Below are 25,701 nucleotides of genomic sequence, written 5' to 3'. Positions count from 1 at the left end.
GTCTTCGCAGTTCAAGAACCACCCGCTGTTGCCATTGTCTGGTGGTTCGATAGCCGACTGGTCTACCAGCATCTTTCTATCGCTCCCGTTAAAAAGAGACGAATAACGATTTAAATGCGCAAGCAAAATGTTCATGGTGTTATTTAATCAAAGCTGTCAAGCACCCAGGCTACACCGAATTCTGCCGTCAGGTGTCAGACGAAATGTCATGCAACAAGTCCTAAAAAAGAGGGGGGTAGTCTACAGCATCGCAATAGGTGGTGTTGCACTCAGATACATGACACACTTCCCCGAACTGCGGGAATGACACAGAAATTGGCCACGTGATTTTCTTCTCTGTTTACTCGATTGTCAGAGGGGCAAAATATGCATGCCTAGCTACTCTCGTCTTTTCATCTACTTTTTTTATTCTATGACATTGATCATGCAAAATGTACTGCGCAGTTACCTACCAAACAAAAAGCACCTTATCCATCTTTTAAGCTAGCTGTTGTGAACACCAAAGCTGGTCCCATTGAGCAGTTAACAAAATCTCTCATAAAGGGATACTATGAAGATGTGAGCTCAAAAGGCTTGTATTAATTATATAGACCTCACTGACATTTATCTATCATGGTGTCACCAGAAGTCTGTAGACTCATTATATCATTCATTTCAAACTTTACTTTTTAAATTTCTTGGCTGTAGGTTGCTTTTAGAGGAAATAATGATGGTAAATTTTTTTTTGAATTTGAACTTCACGAAAAAACCTCAGTATTAGTACATCAGTGTGACATGACTTTGGACATATTGTGAGGATAACTAAATAGCACATGGGAAGACGTGGATTTAGAAAAGAAAAAGATGAAACTGGCACTTAATTTAAACCAAGGTTCATTTCATAGCACACAATTAGTATACAATCTTACATAAGCGTACACCAGGTTGTCAATGATTTGCCAATGAACAAACTTCAGTCTGAAGTAAATCAATGCTTGCTGCGTTCCTTCCCACATTTATCTTCCCGCTATTGTAACCGTGCAACTTTTCCGATATACTTAATGTGCCACTTTTAGAAATTGTGTTTGAAAACTTTAAATAATTAGTAACAAGCTATCCAGTCTATTTGGTAACATGATTAATGGCCAAGGTTTGTGCAGTTTCATGAATGTCGCCTCTACAAATGCAGCTACAGAATACTCAAACCTGAGAGCACAGTCAACACACTTTTATCAGCACTGTTGAAACGGCTAATCTCTTAGCCCTGAACCTGGCAGCTTTCAGTGTGCTCAAAAAATGTTATTCTGAAAGTAAAAAATTAACTGCAGTTTATTCTAACAACTAGCTTTTAAGATGAGGCCATGAGGTGTAGTATTATATCAGGAAGAAACAAGTGTTCCATTTGGCATAAGTTTTGAAGATGGGGTTTTCGCCACATCTAATTAGCCTGCGACTAACAATAAACAGCAACGATTTTCTTATGTGTGCAACAGGCAAGTTAAGTGGCCAAGCCGATAAAGGCAGACTCTCCGATTCTTTTCAATTTTGATGAAGCAACAAGCAAAACCACTTCTCCCAGTGGCCACTTTTCACTGTCCTGTGGGCCAAAAAAAAAGTGAGAACATGTGCAGGAAGGAAGTGGAGAAAAATGATGCTTTTTTAAAATGAACGTCAGCAAATGTACCTATCTCCGGTTTGAATTTCAGTTGTGCAGCATACTTTCTTGTTTTTCTTGGCATGAATGCATGCTGCGCACATGTGCTCCTAAGCCAATAGTGCTGTTGCCCAACGGGGCTGCGTGCCTCGCAGACAGCCTGCCGCCAGGTGCGACGTGTCACAGAAACGGAAGTGTCATCCATCATGTGTGCTGCGTATTGCGTACGCAGCAACTCGGCTTTCGAAGTGGCTGCTACTGCAGCTGCAAGTCTTTTACTTGTGCCTGTGCACGTATGCGCTTTGACCATAGACTCAAATGCTGCCTTAAAAGCAGGCGAGGGAGATGTGCTGCGCAAAGTGAACAGCAGGTCACTGTGCTTATGTGTAACGATTGGCTGAAGGAAGTCATCATAGCACAAGTTGAAGCCAGTATGCATAAGGAACGCAAACGTAGAAACATCCTCTAGCCTTTTATTTTTGTTTCAATTTCCTTGCTTGCAATGGCCCCATGAGGTATTAACTAGTAGCTAGCCCAGAAACGTACGTCTAAGTGGTGGATAACTTTTTGTTAGTGTAAGTGCGGTTTGTTTGCTAGATTCTTTAGTCACTTACAGATGTTTTTCAGCCTTACTAGTGCACAATATTCATCATTTCAAGAAAGAAAGAAAGTCCGTTCGATACACAGTCTTGCTTTTATTTATTATTTTTTATTTTATGTGACAATACTGCTATCTCTTTGTGGAGTCGTTGCAGAGTGGCGTTACAATCAAGAATGACGCACCTTAATTTTCTTAATGCCAGAATTTGACATATTTAGTACAGCGACAGTCTGCGACAAAAGTTTGGAACGTAGGATAATTTAAAAAACAAAAGATAGCACGATCGTCTTGAGACCGATCGGGCCTGATTACAATTAAGTGTTGCCATATAGCATCACCTGATCCAGGTTGGACGGGACTGTGAACAAAAGTGCCCGTGTGTTGTCGGCATCTGATACTATTTTTCTCCAACTTAGTAATCACAACACAAAGGCTTACAAGAAATACATATATCTGGTAACGATCACCACTGGTAACAGACTGGTAAATATTGAACGACAACATAGCCTAAATTAAAGCTAAGTAGCATTGCTCTCACTTTTTCACTGTCTTCCTATGTATGTTTAGTGTGCACAAAATATTTGCCAAACAGAGCAACAACATTTTGATATTTCACTTGTGTGTCTTTTCTTGAGCTCTACTTCGCAATGTTATTATTTAGTTTTCATTTTGTTGCCTATTGTCATTAGCTTGAATATTGTCCTGATGTTATGACCACCTATATCAACCTCTTGATAAGAGATAAAACGGGAAATGTGTCAGTAAACAGTAGGAACCTTGCTAATTCAATTAATCTTGCAATTGGTTTACTGGCCATTTCCACAAATTTATTAACCATTGTATTAGCGAATACAGTGTGGCCTCCAATATCAAACTTTGCATACATGAGTGCTCTATTGAGGAATGTAGATATTATTATGGCTACCATAGGTTGATAGCAACTCCAATTTATTGCCTTGCCTCAATGTTGTAAAGCTGAGTACTAAAATTTTTTTAGTTAAGAATGTTTGCATTTAATTTTGTACAGTAGCATGCAGATGCAATGTCATGCAAGCTGTACATATACAAATTTATTATATGTGCACTGTGGTCAAAGGGGCATTCTATTATAGATTTCAAGACTAGTATTTTTACCTAACCACATATGCTGCATTCCAGTACAAAGCAAACTAAGCAAAAAATGTTTCGTAATTTATGGTAATAAACATTTGCATTGATAGAAGGCTATATGTTAAACCAGCCTCTGAATCTCTTATAATGTCACATCATCTTTTTAAAAGATCTACATTTGATAAATTTTGCCAACACGTTCGAAAACTTGTTTTTTTGAGAGAGAGAGAGAGAAAACACAGAAGGAGAATTATACGATATAGAATTTTCAAATGTCGATTACTGGAGCAATATTTTTAAATGCACTAGAAATCCTGCCGAGGCCCATTTTTAATATATTCTTTTATTGTACTATGAACAAAATACGCTTCGCCAAAGCGGTTTAAAAAAAAAAAAGACTTCTGGACTGGAAATTGCGTGCGGAAAGTGAAGCCAGACTGCCATCTTACTCCACGCACGATAAGACGTTAGAAAAGGGCACAAGAACAGCGTTTGGCTCATACGCTGTACAAATTTAACAGCGGTTCTTCCTCGGATGGATACGGCTCAACATGCGCCCTAGTGTTACTGCTTTTCATAAAAAGCCTTAAAGTCTTCGAAAATATTAGTAGAGAGCAAGATGCCTGTACTAATCCATATTTATTAATTTGGTCAGGAGTAGCGATCTCTTATTCGATGGTTAGGCTAGCATTCGCGTTAGCCGTACAAAAGCAGTTTATCTCGGATTCGGTATCACTCGAGAAAGCCATGTTTTGATGTGGATAAACGCCGTGTCTTTATGTCTGCTGCCAAGACATAGTGAAACCTTCCACTCCAGATTTTTTTTTTAATTTTGTACCGTCTTTGTATCATCATGATTTTATACTATCAGAATTACGAACGTCTAATCGGCGTCGCTAATAATATATATCGCTATCGGCATGCTCCTTATCGCCGTGTGAAAAAAAACAGAAAAAAACACCCTAGGTAAGAGTGCGGCTGCTGGCGTCTGTGACAACGCGTTGCGTTCACGCACAAGCGATTGAACCCAATGACCAGCCAAGTTTAGAGTTACTGTATATGCTACCTTTAGGTAGTATTAAAGGTAGCGTATACAGTAACTCTAGCCAAGTTTGCATTCGCGCGCCGTCACGTGCGCGCGCGTTCAATCGCGATGATTGGGGGTCAGCGAGAGTGAGTGAGAGAGAGGGCGAGGAAGGTGGACGGAACTGACCTGCTTCCAAGGCTTCGCGTTTTGAATTTGCACTTCTTGCAGTTGAACTCGTTGGACCACATCGTAACACCACCCGGCGACACGCACTCGGAGGCGCCGCCGAATTAAACGTCGATCGCCTCGCCGATGAGGAGGACGGACACTCTGTGGGCGCGAAACGTTGTCGGATTATGCCGCGCACGCCCGGCCACCGCACCAGTCGCACACAAAGACTGAAAAGTTCGACCGAACAGAGCGGCAGATTTCACCGGACGGGCAAGGGTGGCGTGCATTGCAGAATGGGAAGGGGGGTGTCGTGTAACTCCCTTTCCTCGTGGTGCTAACATTGCACGGCGACGACGTCCGAGGACGACAGCGCCGTCAACACGGCGTTCGATCGGCGAACACGGTTCCGTTTTCGGGAGAGAGAAACCGTGAAACGAACTCCAAAAAAGATGCATCGCCGAGCCTCCCTCGCAGCGAGCGCTCGCTCGACGAAAAGCGTACAGCGCCTCCCGGAAGAGCAACACAAACTAGCCAATCAACGATGCTTCCACGGCAAGGCGTCCCCGTCTGCGTCGACGCGGGGTCGCCGTTCCGAACACAAAGGCGCGACAAAGACAAAAGCCAGGAGTGACGCGAGAACGAGACTCCATCAAGCGTTTACAAAGGAAAGTAATTGGGCGCGCAGGTTGTCAACGACGCACGAAACGCTGCATTCCGCTGCCTAGCGACTCGACTACGCGTAGGCTACGCGACGATGCACCGTTTTAGCGAGACGAAAACCGCCCGCTCCCAGTCGCCTTCCGGGCCCTCCTGCTGGGGAAGGCCTGCCAGAGGTCTTCGGCGCGACCGGCGCACTTCTTCCTCTTTCGGGTAAAAACGGAGGAGAGTGAGGACAGAAACCGTACCTTGACCGCCCATAGGTCTCCCTCGCCTCAATTTTACGACGTAGCTAGGCCCGGAAATGAAAAAAAAAGGAAAAGGCAGCACAAGGACGACAACAGAGAGCCGCCAGATGAGCAGTGCTGAGAAAGTGAAGTGGGAGAGAGTGAAACAGAAGCAGGAAAGGAAAGAACGGTAGTGGACGTTTGGGTGGAAAGGAAATACGAAGCCAGCTGCTTCGAGATCGGCGATCCGGCTGGGATTTCGGGAAAAACAAGACGGCGTTGTCTTGGGGGGTGGGGTGAGGGGACGATAGGGGAGGGAACGACCTCTATTTTTTTCTGGGAACCACCGATCTCCGATCCCCCGCGGCCTCCCGTCCTTTGTGTTCCCTACACGGGCGGCGGACACGAAAACGGGGATGACTCATCGTTGCCCTCAGGCGAAAGGGGGTGGTGCTGTGGTACTTTGAAGCCGCACTGTCTTTGTTCAGGCATGGTCACGCGGCACAGGAAAAAAAAAGTTCGGGAAGCCTTGAACGAAGCAGTCCGACGCCAGCGTAAGTAAAATAGAAATCGCATAAGGTAGGGCCAGGACGCATAGGAAAAACAGGTACAGGGAAGGACTGCACGAAACGAGAACAGGCCAGCGCGTTGTTTTCGTCACCTCTGACGAAAACAACCTCTGCTCTGACCTTGAGAGTGAAAAAGATGCCAGATGGTTCTTGATTGTATCATAAATGACTCTGTGTGGTGCTTTTTTTTATCATCATCATCCAATATACAACCACTTCGAAATAAATGCGGAACAACCGGCAATGTAGATGCGACACTGTTAGCGTTTCTTTCCATACTTCCTGTAAAGCCGTGCACAAGAGAAAATCATGCATCCGTTTTCAAACCCTTCTTGCCATACTACTGAACAACGAGAGCAGTTTATTTCAAAGGTACCTGCTAAGTCAACAGGGAACAACGAACAGTGAAAAGGACAGCGATGCAATAAATTCGCCGTCACAGTAAATGGACGTGGCTAGTATCTAGTACGCATGGGCCACGGCACCATCAACCTATAAACTCCGCAAGAATACTATCTTGTTTTTGGACTCTCCTTTAACCACCACCCCTCTCCCTTTTTTTTTTGTACCTTGTATGGCATCACAGAACAAGGAAGGTGTTTCAGGACCTTTGCTCCGAACAGATCAAACTGTCTTGGTATCGATATATTCGTTCGTTTGGCAGTCCATCAAATTTTCGAATTTCTTTGCCACAAACATGTATTTAAAAAAAATATATCACCCTTTTTTTTCTGTCATATTTCTCCCAAGTCTACGAGACAATTACCGCTAAAAGGAAGTGTTTCCTCCCTGCTTTGGTGGCGTCTCCTTACACGGCAATTACGTCTCATAATGAAGTGTGTTCTGATGGAAAAAGGTGCCATACCAGTCCAACCACGTATGCGTAGTGCATTTCTGGTAAATTGGTGTTCACCTTACTACCCTAGAAGCCTCAAAGGTGAAACGCACACACGCGCCAAATTATTCTCGAAGAGGGGTAAGGAACAAACTCCGTAAGGCGGCGAAGATGGAGTTATTTCAAATGCCAGCGTTCCAATGCCTTCCGAAGCTGAAGAGTACGTTTTTCTTTTTTTTTTTCCTTGTCTAACGCTCCTTGTTTACATGTGGTGGAAATTTCATTGGGCGGTCGCATACTGATGATGTAGGATTTTTAAGTCTGTAAAAATCAATTTGCTAACCATCCATTTCACTCTGGCCTTTAAAGAGCACCAAGATAAGTAGGGCTGTATAATCTAGAGGAAGTGAGCGCGTAATGAGTGCAATCGGCTGCATCTGTCTTCTTTCTTTCCTTCTTTCTTTCTTTCTTCCTTTCTTTCTTTCTTTCTTTCTTTCAGCGCGTGCTGAATGCATCTCGCGAGAAATCGTCCAATGAAACGTTGGGGGATCTTAAAGCTTCGCCTTTGTGAGTTGAACGCGATAGTGATATTCTTTCCCTAGTGCGTACTTAAAACACTTGGTGCATGAAACCTTTTAGAACTTGCTATGCATGCACCCACTACATGGCCTTGAGCAACTACTAGGCGCAGTATAGCGCGTGTGCCTTTTGTAGTGAGTTACCGGCTTTAAACCACGAAGTCACTGTGATAATCGCATGTTGGCAATGGGCGCTTGTACCACGCAGTATCACTGTAATAGTTAATGTCGCATTGAGAAGCATGCATAAAGAACGCGTGTGTTCGAGAATCATGAACGTCATTTTCACTGTATTCACAAGCAGATGCCGCGTGCGTCTGCTTGCCACGCAAACGACCCCGGGTTCGATTACCACTCTGGTGGCCCGTGATTTTTTCATCAGTTATTTTATTTGCCTCGTTCTCGATTTTCCGGTCACGCATAAGATGACGATTTTTCGCTCACAACCAACGACGCCGGAATTTCCGCAAAAGTGAGTTCTTTAACGCTATCGCGGTCAAATAATCGGAGGAGCCAATACGAAACAGCCATAAAATAAGGTTCGCTTCTGCATTGCCGTTGTCGGCGACAAGCCCCGTGACAGAAAAAATGTTGTGACGTCACTGGTATTCGCCGTTGCGTCACGTCCTCGCGGCAAGCGCTGTCATCCCGTCGGACGCATCAAGAGGAGAACATTCCACCCGTACCGGCCGGGAACACCGCTCACAGAGGGGGGCATTAAGCGGAAAACCCCCCTCGACATGTGTCGCGCGCTTATTCGCCCTGCCAATCTGTCTTTTTTTGTTGTCTTCTTTTTTTGTTGCTCTATTTAAGCTTTTCTCGTGGAGGCTATTCGGAGCGTTTTTCCTGTTTGTTTGTTTTTAAAAACTGCATTTCTAATGCGGAAGCTATTTGCGGCAGGCAGTCCTAGATGTGGCCTTTCGTTTCTATCGCGTTGTCATGTGGAATGTACTTGTCATCAAAAAACGCGGACACAACACAATCCTATATGAAACGCGCTATGCATTAGCTAAGCACGCAGCGCTCGATAAATACGATTCTAATTTAAGGCCCCCCGGAGAGCCGCGTTCCTTCTGTATTATACTCCAACGCAGAATTTTCCCAAGCTACTTTGCCCCATTGCGAAGCCTACTGCGCACAATGACGATCTCTAACTATATATCTAACAAAATCCTCGACGACAGAAGACGCGATCAATAGCTGTAACAATTACGACCACTTGCTGCGTGCGGAATTCATTATCGTCTGCCATTTTTTTATCGTCCACTGCGGAACAAAGGCATTGTTCGGCTGTGTCGCGCAAGCCGGTTCCGTTTTACGCCTCTGAATGTGTGAATTTTCTTCCGCCCGTGGTAGCGCTTTCCACCCCTTTGGTACCGCGACGCAATCAACACTTGACAGACCCGCCCGGCGCATTACGTGTCATTTTGGGGTGAAACGGTGATGCCCGTAAAACAAACAATCACGTACGAATTTGTACGTGCCGCAGAAAGGAGACGAGTTCCACAACTCAACACTAAAAATGACGAACGCGAACAGTTAGCCCTACAAAACATGGAAAAAGACTTCGATTTATTTCTTTTTGAAGAGAGGTGTTAGGTTAACAGTGGAAACTGTGCTAAACTTTGGTGCTTCTCTTTTGGGACATTGCCACAGGGAAGCATTCAATGCGGTTTGCAGTTTTATTCAGGCTACCGAACGTATGCCTCTGTAAATCTCCACTCTAATGAATAATGTTGCGTAACGTTAATAAGTGTTTGTAAAAACACTTACAATATGAATGGTTAGGTGAAGTAAACGCACTTGTCTGGGCATCCCAAAATCTCAGAATTACACTCATGGTCCTTTCTTAATGTATTAATAAATGTATTTTTATATAAATGCATTCGTAAGCATTGTGGTAGTGCTCATAAAAAAAAAAAAACTTTTTGCTACGCTTTCTTGGCCAATCCTTCAGAGCGGGTATGTGCCACATTTTAGAGGAATCAAATCAAATCAAAACCCAACAAAAGGCTGCCGAAGTGACTATTTGTTAACTATGTCCGGGTCGTCCCAGCTATCTCTGCCAAAGTTTAAATGCTTATTTAGTATGTCGCACTATTTTATCAGCGAACATGTTTAGCGAATCGTTCCTAGTTCGACGAACCGAAAAACTATCATCAAATGTATGTACTTCAGAAATTGTGTTACTGGTCCACTAAAAACAAAAACAGTTATCCGGATTAGGTTGTACTCGATCTGGATGAGTTGCAGCAGTAATTATTGCTGACCGGGATCAAGAAATACGATACTGATCGACCCTTATCGCGATCAAAATGTCCGCGTGAAAAATGACAGCGGTTGAAATGTCAGCCTTTTTTTTTCCTTCTTCAGGAATGTCTGCGTAGTTGCATTAAGATGCACGTTAACAATCCCCGGATCAAAATAATTTGGTGCTTCCACTCTCAGTGTTTACAATGAGATCACAATTATGTCGCCTAAAAACCGCAAATAAATTTCCATGCCAATTCAGCGTTCTGATCGTGACCATGATCTGGGCCGATATAGCGCTGCAGCAGCAGCACATTGCGTTAATCTCTATAAGGGACGGAGTATGCGCATCGATTACGGCGATGGGAAATAAGCATTAACGCAGCTGTTCAAATAGCCAGGCGATACGTGACGCGCATAATAACAAAGATGAGGGCGAACGACAGACGAGCGGCGTGTATACATAATGGCACGTACATCGTTATCTTATCCAACGTTGGCACGCGGTATACGGAGATGCAAGGCGGAACTATATATAATGCAGGGGGTGGGGGCTACTGCACGCGCAAGCACTTCACTGAGCACCTTTGAAAAAGGCCCCTAAACCACCCTGCAGTTCGATAGAAAATTCCGTAAAAGGGGGTTTCGACAAATGGACTTGCATTCTTAGGGCGAGAACTGTTCTAGCCTTGAAGAAGAAGTCCACTTGGGGAAACATCGGCTCGGGCACGCAGACCTTGCTTATTATTTTTTTATATTTGGCAAAAAAAATATGGGAATACAGGTGAGCCGGCTATACCAATATCATGGTAGTAATGTACAGAATACAAAAAAATACGAAGCATTAAGAATAAAAGAATAAAAAAATTGCCCGCAGCTTCCCTCGGGGGAACACTGAGGAGGATGCGGACCATATAATTGGTTAACGGGGTGTTAAAGTGCGACTTACTTGGGTCGATGGCTAAATTGGTTAACGTGGTTGTGAAATGGGGTGTTAAATTGCGACTTACTTGGGTCGATGGCTAAATTGGTTAACGTGGTTGTAGGAGGGGGTGTTAAATGAGTGAACACGTACACACGTATGCGAAAGGGCGGCGCTGGTCGAAGGGACGTCGATCATTGTGTTTGTGGATTCGTTGGAATTCATTTCACCGCGACCTTGGACGTCGACGCGCCGTACAAACCAACCGACGAGCGGCAACTGAGCGAGCGAGCGCCGACCTTGAGTATATATACAGCACGACGGCGCATGCACTGTCAGCTGTTGAATGTTCTCGAAGCGCGACGCCCCATGCGCGTCCACTGGAGAATCAGTAGATGTCGAACGCGGTGTGTAGAGGAGGAAGGGTGCACAGATGGTGGAGGAGTGAAGCGCGCGCGGTGTGTAGAGGAGGAAGGGATGCACAGATGGTGGAAGAGTGGGCGACGGCGCATGCGCGCGCGTCAGCTGTCGAATGTTCGAGAAGCGGCGCGGACGGCGCACTACAAGGCGCGAGTATAAGATGCTCCGCATCTAAAAATTATCGGAGGTACTATGTATGTATATACACTGTAGAGCTTACAACGCATGAGCACAGACTACGGGCATAGTCCAGTTCATATATAGCGTGACCACATCGCGGATAGAGTCCGTGCAGATAATGGCAAAGAGCAGTAACAACTAAACACAGCTCATTAAATTTGTGTCCAGGCTGTCAGGAATCGTCACAAAAGAGTCCCTAAAAGCGGCGCTACCACGTGGGCGTGACTTTCGCGAAGAATCCTAAAATAAACGGAAATTTAGGGATATTATGCCATTCTTGAAAAAAAAAAATTGATCATTAAAAAAAGTCGCTCAAATACGAAGCGGTGTCGACTTATTTTAATTATTTCGTACAACGAAAATCCGCGCAATATGAGCGAAAACACGTATTTTCTTTTTTTAACACTCTTCAAGGCTCTCCACTCGGTGAATTTGCGTTTACCTGTGCATGATAAAACGATGCTCGCTGATTCCTCCAACCTATGTTTCACTTCAACGCTCAAAGTGATCGACTGCCGCGCTATTAGAAAACGTGCTCACATCTAAAATAACTATATTTCCTGAAAAAAAAAAAATGCAGATAAACTTTTCTTCAAAGAAACAAACAAAAAGGCGACAAGCGACTATAGAAAACCTTACTAAGCGACTGAGCGAAAAAAAGAAGCCCAAACTCGCTTATTTATTACAAGCAGAACTGGCAACTTTGTTTCAAGCTCGACCAAAGCGTCTGCAGGCAAACTCGCCCTAAGAAACTGAAAACGATAAAAAGACCTTTAAAGGAACTCGCGCGTGTTGAAGACGAAAGCACCAGGCTACGACGAAACAAGAGCACAGAGAATACGAACAATCAAACAAAACCTCTAAGATACATAACTTCAGCGTCAAACAAAAATATAGAAGGCCTTCTAACGCTTCATGTCACCCGCTTGATGAAAAAGAAAAAAAAGAAAACATCGACGTTCTTGCGGTTTGTCGTATCCGTTCTCTTAAACTGTCTACTGCGGAAATAAGGAAAGCAGCCACAACGCCTGCAATGGTCGGCCAAAAAACCACTATTGGTGTTGCGTACATTAAAATCATGCTCCTTCACTCTTTCGTTGAGAAACCTGCCAGTTTGGCCAATGTGCTGGCGTCCTCAATTTAAAGGAATCTTAAGTCAAAAGTCCTTTGAAAGTTTTTTTATCGTTTGCAGTATATCTTACTTATCTTTCCCTGGTTAAAACCAGCATCGTTATCAATGCTTTAACGAAACAAAGCGCGCGTTTGTGTGCCTGTCTGATAACTACGTCGGAGAGCGGGCGTCCACTACGTGAGTAAGCAAAACAAACGGCCGCATGGTGTCGAGGCCTGTATGCGTAGTACAAGCAAGCAGAACGTTCGTCTTATCGCACCCCCCCCCCCCCCCCTTTTTTTTTTCGGCTTTCCCACGTTCCGCGACCCCCGAAAAGTGCCCACCGCGTGCTTTGTGTAAGTTCGTAAGCGCCAGCTTGAAGCGTCGGCAACAAGATAAGCGTTTACATCAAGCGTTTTCACCATAAGTTTCTAAACGCTCCCGAAATAGAATATGAACGTTTTAATTGTACAGCTGTAGAGAAAGGTTTAGAAGACGTCAGCGTTCGTCTACCGCTCGATGCGCCTCGGTAACTCGAGGAGTATATTACGTTAATGTGTTGAACTGCACCATCCATCCATCCGTCCGTCCGTCCGTGTCTGCTTCCTACTTAACTACCTACTATGATTCGAGAAATACAGCGCATACAAGTAGCTAAATATGCGATTAAATATACAAATGCATTAAAAAAGCGAACAGTAGATGTAAAATGGAAAGTACCATAACAAACCGTAAATAAAAAAAACTGAACCAGAAAGAAAATACATTTCAAGAAAATTCCGTTGGTTTAATAGCAAGATGGCACTCTAAAAAATTAAGACAAACACACACAAACAAACAAACGGAATGAAGCATGAATACAATCAACAACGCTAAAGAGTGCATGACCTGTACGCTTTATTCCGGCGCGCAGCCGGCAGAGAAAGAGGTGCGCATTAAATTTCACGTTTTTTGCAGCGCATAGGGTGTGCGCATCCGGCAAGTAAGCGGCCTGTACACAGAAACCCGACACAGCTGCCTGCAGAGCTCTAGGTGACCTGCGGCAGATCAACAGTTCGGCAGCATATATATATAATATATATATATATATATATATATATATATATATATATATATATATATATATATATATATATATATATATATATATATATATATATATATATATATATATACACGCGAGATTTCCAAATATGGCAGCGATTGCGTAGAGGTAATGAGCCTCGCATGCATGCAAGAGGTCCGTGCGTGGTTCGAATATCGGCGCGGCGCAGTTTTTCATTGGTTAAAAATAATAATAGACAAAACATCCGCGTCATAATAGAATTACATATAGAGGCCTGGGGCAGAAAACCGTAGTGGTATGCGCAACATAGGGTGTTGTCCTGCAGTGGGAATGGTCAATCTTACGGATAAATGAGGTTCCCATCATCGAATCACGAACTTACTTTGTGAGGTTAAATAAATAAATAAAAGTGCGGTGAGGTGTCATGTGCTCTGTATCCTATGCCAGAAAGAAATTTGTATATACTGCTTAACCGGTCAGGTCCGAAATGAAAAGATGCGACACCGTGAGAAGGGTTTCAATCGGTTATCCCATCGTATTATAGTTTTTATTTAACTACTTCCCAAGGATTCTCACACGCCAGCCACCGCCAGCCCGCATCCAGTGACAGACGCGCAGAGATCTATTTACGCCCGGCGACTGCTTGCTTTTTTTTGCGCGTGTGCTTGCGAGAGAGCGTGTGCGCTGTACTTCTGAACCTCGAGCCATTCGAGAACACTGATCGCGTCGCTTCCCACGGTCGCTTCGCTGCAACGCGAGAACGTTCACGCAGAGCCTTCTTTTCTTCTTTTGCTTTCTATATCAATCGATGCGCTCGTAGGATGACAAAGAGGAGTATGGCGAAACGAAGCTACAGCAATGGCGCATTTCGTAGTGCAGGGTACACTCCGCCCTGGCGACGACGCGTTTTTCTGAATATCGTTTGATTGATATGGGGTTTAACGTCCCAAAACCGCCATATGATTGAGAGACGCCGTATAGGAGGGCTCCAGGAATTTCGCCCACCTAGGGGTCTTTAACCTGCGCCCAAATCTGAGCACACGGGCCTAGTACAGCATTTTCGCTGTACTAGGCCCGAGTGTGTAGAAGAGGTTGAGGAGTGAAGATATAGGCCTCCATGTCCAGCAATGAGCACCCAAAACAGCGCGCCATTCTGGACTGGGCATGTTCTCACAGCATTATAGAAAAGTTCGTGGGTGCCCGGCGGTACAGGTAACCGAACATACCCCCCTCCCCCCTATGGCGTCTGTAGGAAAGGTGCAAAATCGGCACCTCCCCCTACTATACAAGTCCCCCTCACCCCCGCACACTAATATTTTCGTATTAGAATAACATATTTGCGACATTGCGAAGGTCCTTCTCATTACGATTGGTCGATTGATGCATGGGGTTTAACGTCCTAAAACCACCGTATGATTATGAGAGACGCCGTATCCGGAAATTTGGACTACATGTCTGAGCACACGGACCTACAACATTTCCGCCTCCATCGGAAATGCAGCCGCCGCAGCCGGGATCCGATCCCGCGACCTGCGGGTTAGCAGCAGGAGTACCTTAGCCACTAGACCACTGCGGCGGGGCATTTTTCTGGATACCAGTTAAGTAGTGAGGTGTCATTTGGTTTCTTCCCGATCGGAACGCGGCCGCGATGGCTGGGATTCGAACCAGGGTCCTCGAGCTGATAGCAGCGCGCCACCTCATCCGCACCCCGCGGTGGGTAGTGGTCTGTCAGTGTTGCAAAATGTGTGTCAGTAACGAAAAACCAATGAGCACGACACGTGACGCGTTGTCGCGAATTATCGGCAGCACTAATTAAGAGGATCACCATTCGATTACATGAAATGTAATTAGCACTTATTTATTTTTTCTCGGAAGAACTTATTGGGATACTGAAGTGAAATGACAAGTTAGTTTGTACTTTGATACTTTGAAAACTCTAGCGTCGTTAATCTAGTGTCGCCACCGTGGTTTTGTTACAAATAAATGAGAAACCAAATCTCGAAAGTTTCACTTTCAAACGGACGTCACGGCGACGACCGATGCGGGAACATCAGGCCACCCGCATTTTCACTTCTTTCGCTTACCGAGCGGCTTTTCGCGGCAAGCGCGGTGTTTTTGAAATCGTGAAAGAGTAATTTACTAAGTACGAGAGAAGAAACCTTTCTTTTAGCGATGTATTTTTTTATGTGAGTGATTGAAACAACTTTATTGACGACCCGCCGTAATGGGTGGAGGGGAATTAAAGCGGAGACGCAAGCGTCATTTGACGTCCTGGAGCAGCTCCAAAAGACGGGGCGTGCAGGCACAGACCCAGTCTGTTTTCTGTTATTCTAAACATTCAAAGACGGTTGCAATTGTTGTTTCCGACGCTCGCATTTTCTCTTCGAAGCTTTCTGCACTAGCAGCCAGGGGCGTTGACTTCTCGCCGCGCGCTGTATACGCTAACCTAACTATAGTTTGCATATATCTCTATCTCTACCATTAATAGCAATAGTATATACAAGTTGTATGCGGGGCCAGCTGCGGAGCGACATCGGGGCTCGCGGGCCGTCCGCGTTAATAAGGGGCGTCGCATAATAAACGCGACCCGGCGACCCCCTTCATAAACGCTTTCGCTCTTCTGAGCGCACAGCATACCAAGGACAGGGCGGCACTTTGCGAAGAAAAAGAAAAAGAAAAGCAACAGCGACCGATGAAACGACCGTTCTCGCGAGAACAGTGCTCCGTTTGCTGCTGTGTATTCGACACTATCCCAGCGATCCCGCGTGAGCCACGTGCGTAATTTACGAGCGATATACGCCGGCGGCGCCATTCTTCTGCTTGGCCGCCGTGCAGCGGGGTGTGAATCGAGGCACGGCTAGCCGTACACGCAGTTCGGAGCAGGGCAACCGTGCGGCGAATCGGCAACCGGAGCGTTCAACTGCCGATAACACAATGTCCCGGGTTCGAATGCCGAAGTCTATGTGCATCCATGTGATGAGAGAAGGCCCGTGCTTTAAAGGGTTATATTTAATCACGTTAAGGGGCCCCGAAATAGTTCTATATACACTAGAACCTCATATAACAAAGTTGAATTTTAAATATTTAAATATAGAAATTTGCCCCGCCGCGGTGGTCTAGTGGCTAAGGTACTCGGCTGCTGACCCGCAGGTCGCGGGTTCAAATTCCGGCTGCGGCGGCTGCATTTCCGATGGAGGCGGAAATGTCGAGGCCCGTGTGCTCAGATTTGGGTGCACGTTAAAGAACCCCAGGTGGTCAAAATTTCCGGAGCCCTCCACTACGGCGTCTCTCATAATCATATGGTGGTTTTGGGACGTTAAACACCACAAATCATTAAATATATAAATTCGTTATATCCGGAAATTGTTGTAAAGGTGTATTTTTAACACTGTCTTCTCCAAAACCTTTGTTCGTTTATTTAGTTGTAACCGATATTTCGTTATATCCGGGTTTGCTATATCGAGGTTTCAGTGTAGTTTAAAAGACGAGAAAGAGAGGGTTCTTTCTCGCCTTCGATCTTTACCCTTCATACAGGCGCTATCACCTCCTCGCCACCTATTCATAAAACGCGTGAAAAATGTCGGTCAGCCCCAAGCGTCGAGCCTATCTGGATTTTGTGTTTTTCGGCTGCATGCTGCTATATCCGTTTATTAAGTGAAAACCCCAAAATATGAAACCGGTTGATAACAGACGATATTCACGAGAGACAAGGCAGAACGAGCGTGCACGGCAAAACCGATATTCTTCGTATATTGTTCCAGAAATCGTTCCCCCCTCTGCTTCCCGAGACTTCACGAATTCTACCGAAAAGGCGGGAAACGCTACAGGATATGGCAGAGCTTCTTAAGGAGCCGTTTTGTCCGTAGTGGTTGTGGTACTCGGCTGCTGACCCGAAGGTTGCGGATTCCACGGAGGTGATGGCCCGTGCACGGTGTCATGTCAGTGCATGTGAAGCATCATCTGATCGTTGGAATTTCTGGGGCACTCCAATACGGCGCAGCGCTCCCCGAGAGCTACGCGGTTTACTAGTTTTCGTGCAGCTATGTGAGCAGACTCGTCGAGGTGGGGTTTCCTTCAATGCGTCCCATGTGAGCTGGGAAACCGGGACCCTGCCATCTCGTATAACAACCTGACAAAACATTTTTACCTGGCGAGGAGGCAATAACCCACCACCACGCAGTAAACTAAGCTGACCTCAAGCTCTGACTCTCGGGCTTCTTTCTTCAAGTCGGGGCGTACCGTAAGACGGCGCTGTTGCACAAGATTTATCCCGCAACACAGCCGATACATGTTCATTCTGCAATGACCAATTTAGCACACGTGCTGTGGCGGTGCTCCGCTGTGGTGAAACAACGCCCCCTTTATTTCTTTCAGTGCCAATGCAAACGGCGTCAGTTCAGGGAGTGGTCCTGATGCGACGCTACATGAGGAAGGGTCGTGCTGCTAATGTCACACACGCTTCCGAGCGCTTTCCCCCCGCGATGCGATAGACGTGCTTCCCACGTCTGTCAGACTTGTTCCTTCGTGCTCCTGTTCAGTGGCCCAGCGCATGTAGCAGCGTTGCAGTAACGCTTCCCCATTGGTTGCCCGCATAGCGCCACGAACGGTGACACGCTATCTCAAAACACCGTATCATTTACAGGGCGCCCTACGGATCTGTACACAACTGAACAAAAAAATTACTTCGCATGATTTCCGTCGTACGGCACTGCATGATGGGCTCCCTAGGCTCTCTTCCCCGTGACCGCAAAGCACGCACAAAGACTAGGCGATGGTCAAGAGCAGGGAAGGGCTCGAGATGGTAAACAGCTGGATCGGGCGAATCTGGCTAGCATTGATAAAATAGAGGAAGCGTTAGGTGAAGTCATCATGCCTTCCGAATGATAGGATGCTGCAAGGAGGTTATACTAAAACTCCTCCTTAGGGTGGTATTTGCAGCTCCGAACTCGAACAACAGTTAGAGGCAGTCCAACGGGCCCGCGACGTAGCAGAGACTGCATCTCTCTGTTCCGATCTGGGAGCGGCCCGCACCGTGCTAAAGCGCGTTCCGAAGGGCCTAATAAAGTCCATCCATCTTTTATCCATGCACTCCACTACGGCGTCCCTCGTGATCATATCGTGGTTTTGGGACGTTAAACCACTGATATTATTATTATTATTATTATTATTATTATTATTATTCGGGGTCTTTTTAACGAACCCGCAGTATGTCGTAGTCAATGCGGAGCTCTACACTGCGACTTCCATTTCATTCGTGCTGTACTGCTTAGGGCATCCTTTAGCCACGCCCCTAAGCAACAAACAGTACACTGACAGTAAGTCACTCCCGTGTTTGTAACATTGCCGATTTTATTGGACGTCATTGAGCCGAGCGAATCGTAGTACAATCTGTTACCAATGGCTACTGATGCGGCATCTTGACTTATGGCGAATTCCATAGAGAGGACTGGAGTAGAGGAGCAGGGCACCAACGTTGCAGGGCACTGAGGAGTGGGGGGCAGAGCACTGAGAGCAAGGCCACTCAACCTGCCACTGGAATGCGCCGCGCTCCCGGAGGGCAGGTGAGACGGTGACGAGTAGGCAGACCATGTGACTGAAGCATTCCAAGCCCCGGCATATTCTCTCTGGGGCAGAAGCGAAATACGCGTGAAATCGGTCGGCCACATATTCTCGATTATCCTGATACCTAGTATGCTTGTGCAACGACTCGTTCGGCAAACGCCCAGCTGTCATTGTAACCATCCGTACGAAAGAGTGCTGTCAAACTACACATGCATGGTTGCTACTATTGCCACCGCGCTCGCCAGTTGAAAAAAAAAAAAAATCGGAGGCTGTGACGTTCAAGGACCACGCGACTCGTCGTACTGCGCCTACTCCGCTTTTCAGGCGAGAACACTGCAAACTGCTCCTGGCTGCTCTCGGCGCGACAAATGCACACTCACTTTATCAATGGATGACAGCATAGAGTTTCCTAAAATAAACTAGAGGGGACTCTGGCGGTGCGATCGTTCAGCGACCATGGGAATGATGGGTAGTACACACATTTGTCTGGTCTTCGTACTTGCGGGCGGCGAATCGTACTTTTGCGGCTTCGTTTGTTGCTGTGTTTCGGTATTGTCTTGAAAGAAAGACTCAACCCTTTTGAACCTCGTGACCCAATCGGGAAAGGTAAGTCTATTAGAATAAGGTGGTGAAGTGCAACCGCTGAACATTTAATGATTTTCGTTTCGTGAGAGAATAGCTTCAAGCCACACGAACACACACGGAGCCAAAAGCAGGCCAGAAGTACGACGATTAGACAAATGTGTGTACTACCCATCATTACCATGCTCGCTGAAGCGCCGTGCGTTGTAGCTCCCATAGACACTGGCTCCAGAGAATCCTCTAGTGTATATTAGGAAACTCTATGGGTGACAGTGCTCTTGCAGCTGTTCGACCACTGAAACACGCCGGCTCCGAAGAGAGCACTTTAAGCGTGCTTTTAAGTGCTCCTGCTCCCCCAATGGAATTCGCCATTACTGCACATGGCTCTGTCACTAAGTTCAGGACAATGGGTGAGACATTACTCCATCCATCTACACTCTCAGCAAATGCCTCTTTGGAACAGCGAACATAAGGCGGAAAGAAGCTCAAATTATCGACGCTCTCAAACGGCTCATTTTATAAGGCTCTTTTCTATGTTGCCTAAGTTTCTGCGGTTCTTACATATGCGAGGCTACCTTGTTGTCATGTGCATATATCTATTGTAACACACTGCTCATTGATCGCTTATCGACGCATGACGCTCCTTTGCCGCACCGGGCCCGGGGCTTCGCATCACAATACCACTGCATCGTTATCAATGCTAATACGGTCGTTAAGCTACGCGAACCAACCTGCACTGAGAGGAGAAAATTAAGAGGTGAAAGAGACAGAGAAGACGCTGGCCGTACTGTATATGCACCTGCTTTTCCCGAATGACACCAATAGCTTCTGGAAACACTGCACACATTTAACCGTGGCTAAGCATATTATCACGGGGAACGAAGTTAAGGTCATCCGGGGAGAGGAGGATCGAGGACGAACGCGTAAAGGAAAGATCATTAAGCATTAAAGCGGGGAGTAAACAGTGCTAGAGAGGCCAGCCAGTAGAGAGACTGGCCCTCCTTAACCCCTCCCTCTTTTTTCTGCTTCAGCAATCGTCCCTGACACAGCAGCGTCGGTGGCGCGGCCGCAAAACCAAGAACGAGTTTGTACTTCGTCTCCGTTCGTATATCTGCTGGTCGGACGGGCAGTCTTTGGAAGAATATAGAGGACGCCAGCGGTACAACGTAGCTATATACACGGAAGCACGAGCGCGAAATGGTTGCCGTCTCCGACGTATTGGATCACCGTGAAATTAGCACACAAGGCATTAACGGCGCGATTAAAATTGTTTCAAATGCGAAGCATTTCTTAGCAAACTTCAACGACTTTGAGCTTATCTATCTATCCGCTCACGTTTGGGTGCTCTCGTGGTCACTCCCTTAACTTGGCGCGAACCAAAATTAGCATGGGAGGGTAAGGTGCTTTGATGAACATGACGCGTTGGTCAAGACATGAATAATGTCACAATTTCGTCGCGTACGTCGTCAAACACTGCCCGCCAGACAGTGCCACATACCCTCGGGTGGGTATGTACCGCTGGTATGTGCCACAGGTTATTGACACTTAATATCTATACCCAGGAACGACGAGAACACACACGGGCAATATTAACGCGCTCCAGCGTTAAGAAATACCCGACATCGGTAGCGTCGACCCGACGAATGCAAAGAATAAATGTAAGGGTCCCAGCTGAAATCGATCTCAAGCATTGTGCGTGGCAATGAAGCATTTTACCACAGAGCTACGCCAGATCTCGGAAATACTTTTCAAATAGACGCTAATCTTCGTGATACGTCAATATTGGTTGAAGTGCTGCCTACCCAATTTTATAAACATCACATATGTACTCCTTTGATACAGCCGTCACGTCGGGTTAATGTCAATTGTGGTTAGTTGCCTTGCGCTGAAGTTGATTTATGTAGCAGTGGCCAGGGCCAGCATCTTCGCGAGCATCAGCGCTCCATATCAGCTTCCGGCGTTGCTAATACGCATGTTCCAGTTGGCATCGTTGCGCAAGTGCGAACAACTAGTTATATAAACATCTGCAACTCTTGAACATATGTCTGTGCGTGCAACATTTGTACATATATTTAGCGTCATTTCATGACGTGTCGCTCAATAACGAAATTGCAACACGGTCACCTTCCCTCCGCATGCTTCGCATAACGTCGATTCCCAGGTACGTGGTATCTGCCGAATTTTTTTTTTTGTATACGAGTTCGCTGGTAAAAATTGTCAAGTGTTGTACAGTTATTAACGATGTTTATTGTTCATCGCTGGTATGTTGTGTTGAGAAAGCTGTGAATTTCGTTTTGCCTTCATCATTACTGTTTGTTGTGGTATCGGATTTAGCCTGAAGTTGGCAAAGCCGAAGTCTGGGCACGTTTCCCGGATGGTTGTTGGTTGTTTCTAGTCATACGAAATGCATCGTAAATCTTATCAAGATGTCATATACTGCACAAGCCAGTCGTTGTCCATCATCATCATCTTCTTCCTCATCGTCATGGCGTATAACAGGCACCTTGCATGTGCTATGTCGTGATGTGGTATAGAAAGCGCTCTTTATCCTCATCAGCATCAGCTGCGGCTACGGCGCACAATGCCAACGCTAACAACGGACAAGCCTCGACCTTAAGGAGGAGCTTCGCCCCTAATAGAGCGCCATTTCACATGCGGGCAAAAGAGCAAGGTGGCGCCCATCTTCGCGCGTTGTTTCCTTGTCCGTGGGGGGATAATTGTGGTTCTTTTTTTTTTCTTTTCTAATGAAGCGACTACACGAAGCCAACTTTTCTAGAAGTACCAGCATGCAAGCCGGAACCTTTCTCGGAGGGTGGGGGGCTGTAACTATCCTTCGCTAATAATAATAATAATAATAATAATAATAATAATAATAATAATAATAATAATAATAATAATAATAATAATAATAATAATAATAGAAGTTTAACGTCTTAAAACTTTCGCTGCTTCTGATCTAGGGCTTTGTATAATAGCCGAGTGGATGCACGGAGCATTCACGCTTTACCAGGTTTAACCTCCGGAGGAAGCTCCTTCATCATTCACTTCGTGGATATAGCGCCATTTTTTTTCATTTGTTGGTCACATTTGCTCGATAAAATTTTCTAAAACACTTATGTTAGGCCTCCGGCGCCGTCAGAAGACAACGCGCTTCCCTTTTCCCTATTTGGGAAGCACGCAGGCCTTAGGAGACGCCGAAAAAACTCTGTGACGTCACGGCGACTGATGCGGGAACTTCAAGGTGGTGTCATTCTCATTTTATTTTTTATTGGGCGTTTTCTCGATTACATAGAGTCTTCTCGCGGCAAGCGCGGTAATTTTAGTACTCACTTGTACGAGGAGATGGATAGATAAAGGTTTAGCGAAAGGTAGGGAGGTTAACTAGAAGAAAATTTCCGACTTGCTTGCTATCCTGCACTGGATAAAAGGTATAAAAAGGTAAGCGGGAAAAAGGAAAAGAAGGGTTAACGGGGAAAAAGATCGCGCACACACTGAAGCACTCTTGGTTGTTTTGCGTGTCCGGTTGTCTACAAAAACTTCAGCAGTGCTTTCGTCGCTTCTGGCTAGAAGCTCGAAAGTTCCGGCACTCCAAAAACCTTTTGTTCCCATTATTGCCCGTTTAATCACACCAGGGAAAGATCAGTGCAGACTTCAACCTCGATTGACGTTTTATACGTGAAGGCATTGTTGTTGCACATGCGATAAACATCAGCTCTGAACCGCTGCCATTCCTGTTGAAATGTCCTTAAGGGCGAAGCAAGTTATGGTCGAGGCTTGTACGTCCACATCCATGACCATCGCGAAAGATGCGTAGATGACACACACGCGCGCGCACGCACGCACGCACGCACGCACGCACGCACGCACGCACGCACGCACGCACGCACGCACACACACACACACACACACACACACACACACACACACACACACACACACACACACACACACACACACACACACACACACACACACACACACACACACACACACACACACACACACACACACACACACACACACACACACACACACACACACACACAAGTTTTACAATAAACTAATCAATCATAATTGTGACAGAACAATGTAAAAAACACCTACAGACCCAAACCTTTTACTCTATTCGGGGTCTTCAACGTAGACATTATGGACCTTAGCACCTAGCTAAGCCCACCCATTCACTTCGTGGAGTCTTTGATTTCTCACCTTGTTACTGTTCTAATGCGGATACTCCACGGCATCTATCTGAGGTCATTGCGACCTAGTAGTGATCCATTTACGCGTTTCAGAAAAAGGGGCAGTGATTGTGTTAGCTCTCTGAATGCGAGGTTGCTTTTTAATTGCGAAGCTATTCTTAGTTGAAGCTTCCCTATCGTTGGCGTAGCGCTCGTCACGGGGAGCGGTGAGAGTGGGTCTCCAAAATGTTTGAGGTTAAGGTACGAGAGGGGTTAGAGATGAGCATGACAAAGCGGGACATCAGCTTCACTGTTTCGGCATTGTTCGCGAAATGGAACTGGTCGCCATTTTTTTTGTGTGTGACAATTTATAAAGAAGTGTTTTTGGTCTCTCGGTGTGACTGCGCGCGGGTTTTTATATCACGCTCGTTTCTTTGTGATCACGTGGCTAAGTCTGGTTTTTGACGATGACGTACATTTATTTCATGTATGGATGACGTTGCTTCTAAATAAAGCTTCCAGTTGCTAGCAGCGCCTTGCCCTGTGCTGTTCCAGAGTCTCCGTTTTTCCCAACACTTCACCGTCATAAACGAATACCAACTCGCACAACGAGCATTCACTCCACTTAAGAGGGCATCGCATTTAAATAAAAGCGGAAATGCGGGAAAAGTGTTCCTTAGACACGTTGTTGCTGAACGTGTGAATATCTGAGCGCGCATTTTGTACTAATGCGTCGATTTGGGCGAATGTTGCATTTTGTGTTGCATGTCAACTCTACACTGACTCCAAAGCGCGTAACGTTGGAGCACCCGTAATTTATACGGCTGTCAATAGGTTGCGCTGGTACTCTTAGCGTCTCCTTGTTTTCACATCGTGGCCTCCGCGATAAGTTCCGGTAGAGCGCAGCCGGGACCATGCAGTCGCGGAGGCCACGTTTACTACGAAATGGCACGAGAGGCCGGATTTAGACATTTTGCTGACCGAACGCATTGCATAGCTTAAACGGAGTGAAAGGGAAGCAGTGAGGTGGTTGCGGGGGTGGAGGACCTTCGAAGTGTCGAGGTCGTTGCTCTTCTGCGCGCTTGCCGACGGCGCGTGTGCATTTTGCGTGTACATACACAGTGTACGTGCGCGGAGGAGCACCGCTGCGCTCGGCGCGGGACGTCCCGACTACGACACCAACTCGCGCGAGACCGTGTGGCTCAGGTCAGGTGTTCAGGCCGGAAAGACGTGTCATGTGAATGCTTGAACAGCGTGTTATAGACTTGCAGCACTAAACAGAAATAATCTTCGTTATGCATTCGCCTAAGAAGACCGAAGAAAAAAAAGGAAGATATCTTTTTTTTCTTGTCAGACTGTGTATAGATTGTAACAATTTTAACTTCTTACTTTTTCATCTGATGACGCTCCTAATATTTCAGAAGTACCTTTTTTTTTTTGCTCCTTCCCACATTCGTACTTCCTCGTGGATTGCAGTCTACTTCATCTAATACAGACGAAGTGGAATCGTAAACTGTTTGACTGTTCGTAGTTGGAGGCTGGATACGCAGTACGCGAGCGTTTTAGGTTTCCTCTTTCCTATACGAAATAGCGAGGCTGCTCCTTTTTAACACGAAAGTGTTTAACGCCGGGGTCCGTCAAGATTTCAGTGACGTATTTCCGTCACGGAAATGACGGCCGAAAAAGGCGCACGATCACACGGCTAAGAAGGAAGGTCTGTCAACGGAGGCCGAACCCACAACTTTATGGTCCGCGACATGCCGGGCTCGCTACCTACTGCGCCAAGGTAACACAATGAGGAGGTTGTGTTCTTTCGCTTCCCTCGCCCTCCCCCGGTTAAGGTCGCAGACCGAGTACAACCTGGTTGACATCCTTGCCTACATTTGCCCTTCTATCTATCTTGTATCCATGTCTTCCTGTGTATATCATCATTGCTGATCATGTGCCAAGTATTCTAACAGCAAGTGCAAATTTCATTGATTACGTATTTATCACTTAAACGTTGTGTTTATTTTCTTTCCC

At 45.9% G+C, this 25,701-nt stretch overlaps 1 protein-coding gene and 1 long non-coding RNA gene across 2 annotated transcripts in view; one reads left to right on the top strand and one right to left on the bottom strand.

Annotated features, from left to right (window-relative positions):
- The window catches only part of LOC119180611 (mitogen-activated protein kinase kinase kinase 1), a 138,734-nt gene that overhangs the window by 73,317 nt on the left and 39,716 nt on the right, over positions 1-25,701 (bottom strand). The window lies entirely within an intron of this gene.
- LOC142774553 (uncharacterized) overlaps positions 1-25,701 on the top strand; it is a 34,707-nt gene that overhangs the window by 1,131 nt on the left and 7,875 nt on the right. The window lies entirely within an intron of this gene.

The sequence above is a fragment of the Rhipicephalus microplus genome, chromosome 10, assembly GCF_043290135.1.
Source record: "Rhipicephalus microplus isolate Deutch F79 chromosome 10, USDA_Rmic, whole genome shotgun sequence".
NCBI classification, from domain to species: Eukaryota; Metazoa; Arthropoda; class Arachnida; order Ixodida; family Ixodidae; genus Rhipicephalus; species Rhipicephalus microplus.
The sequence above is the reverse complement of the archived record's forward strand: the minus strand, read 5'-3'. Positions and strand labels throughout refer to the sequence as shown.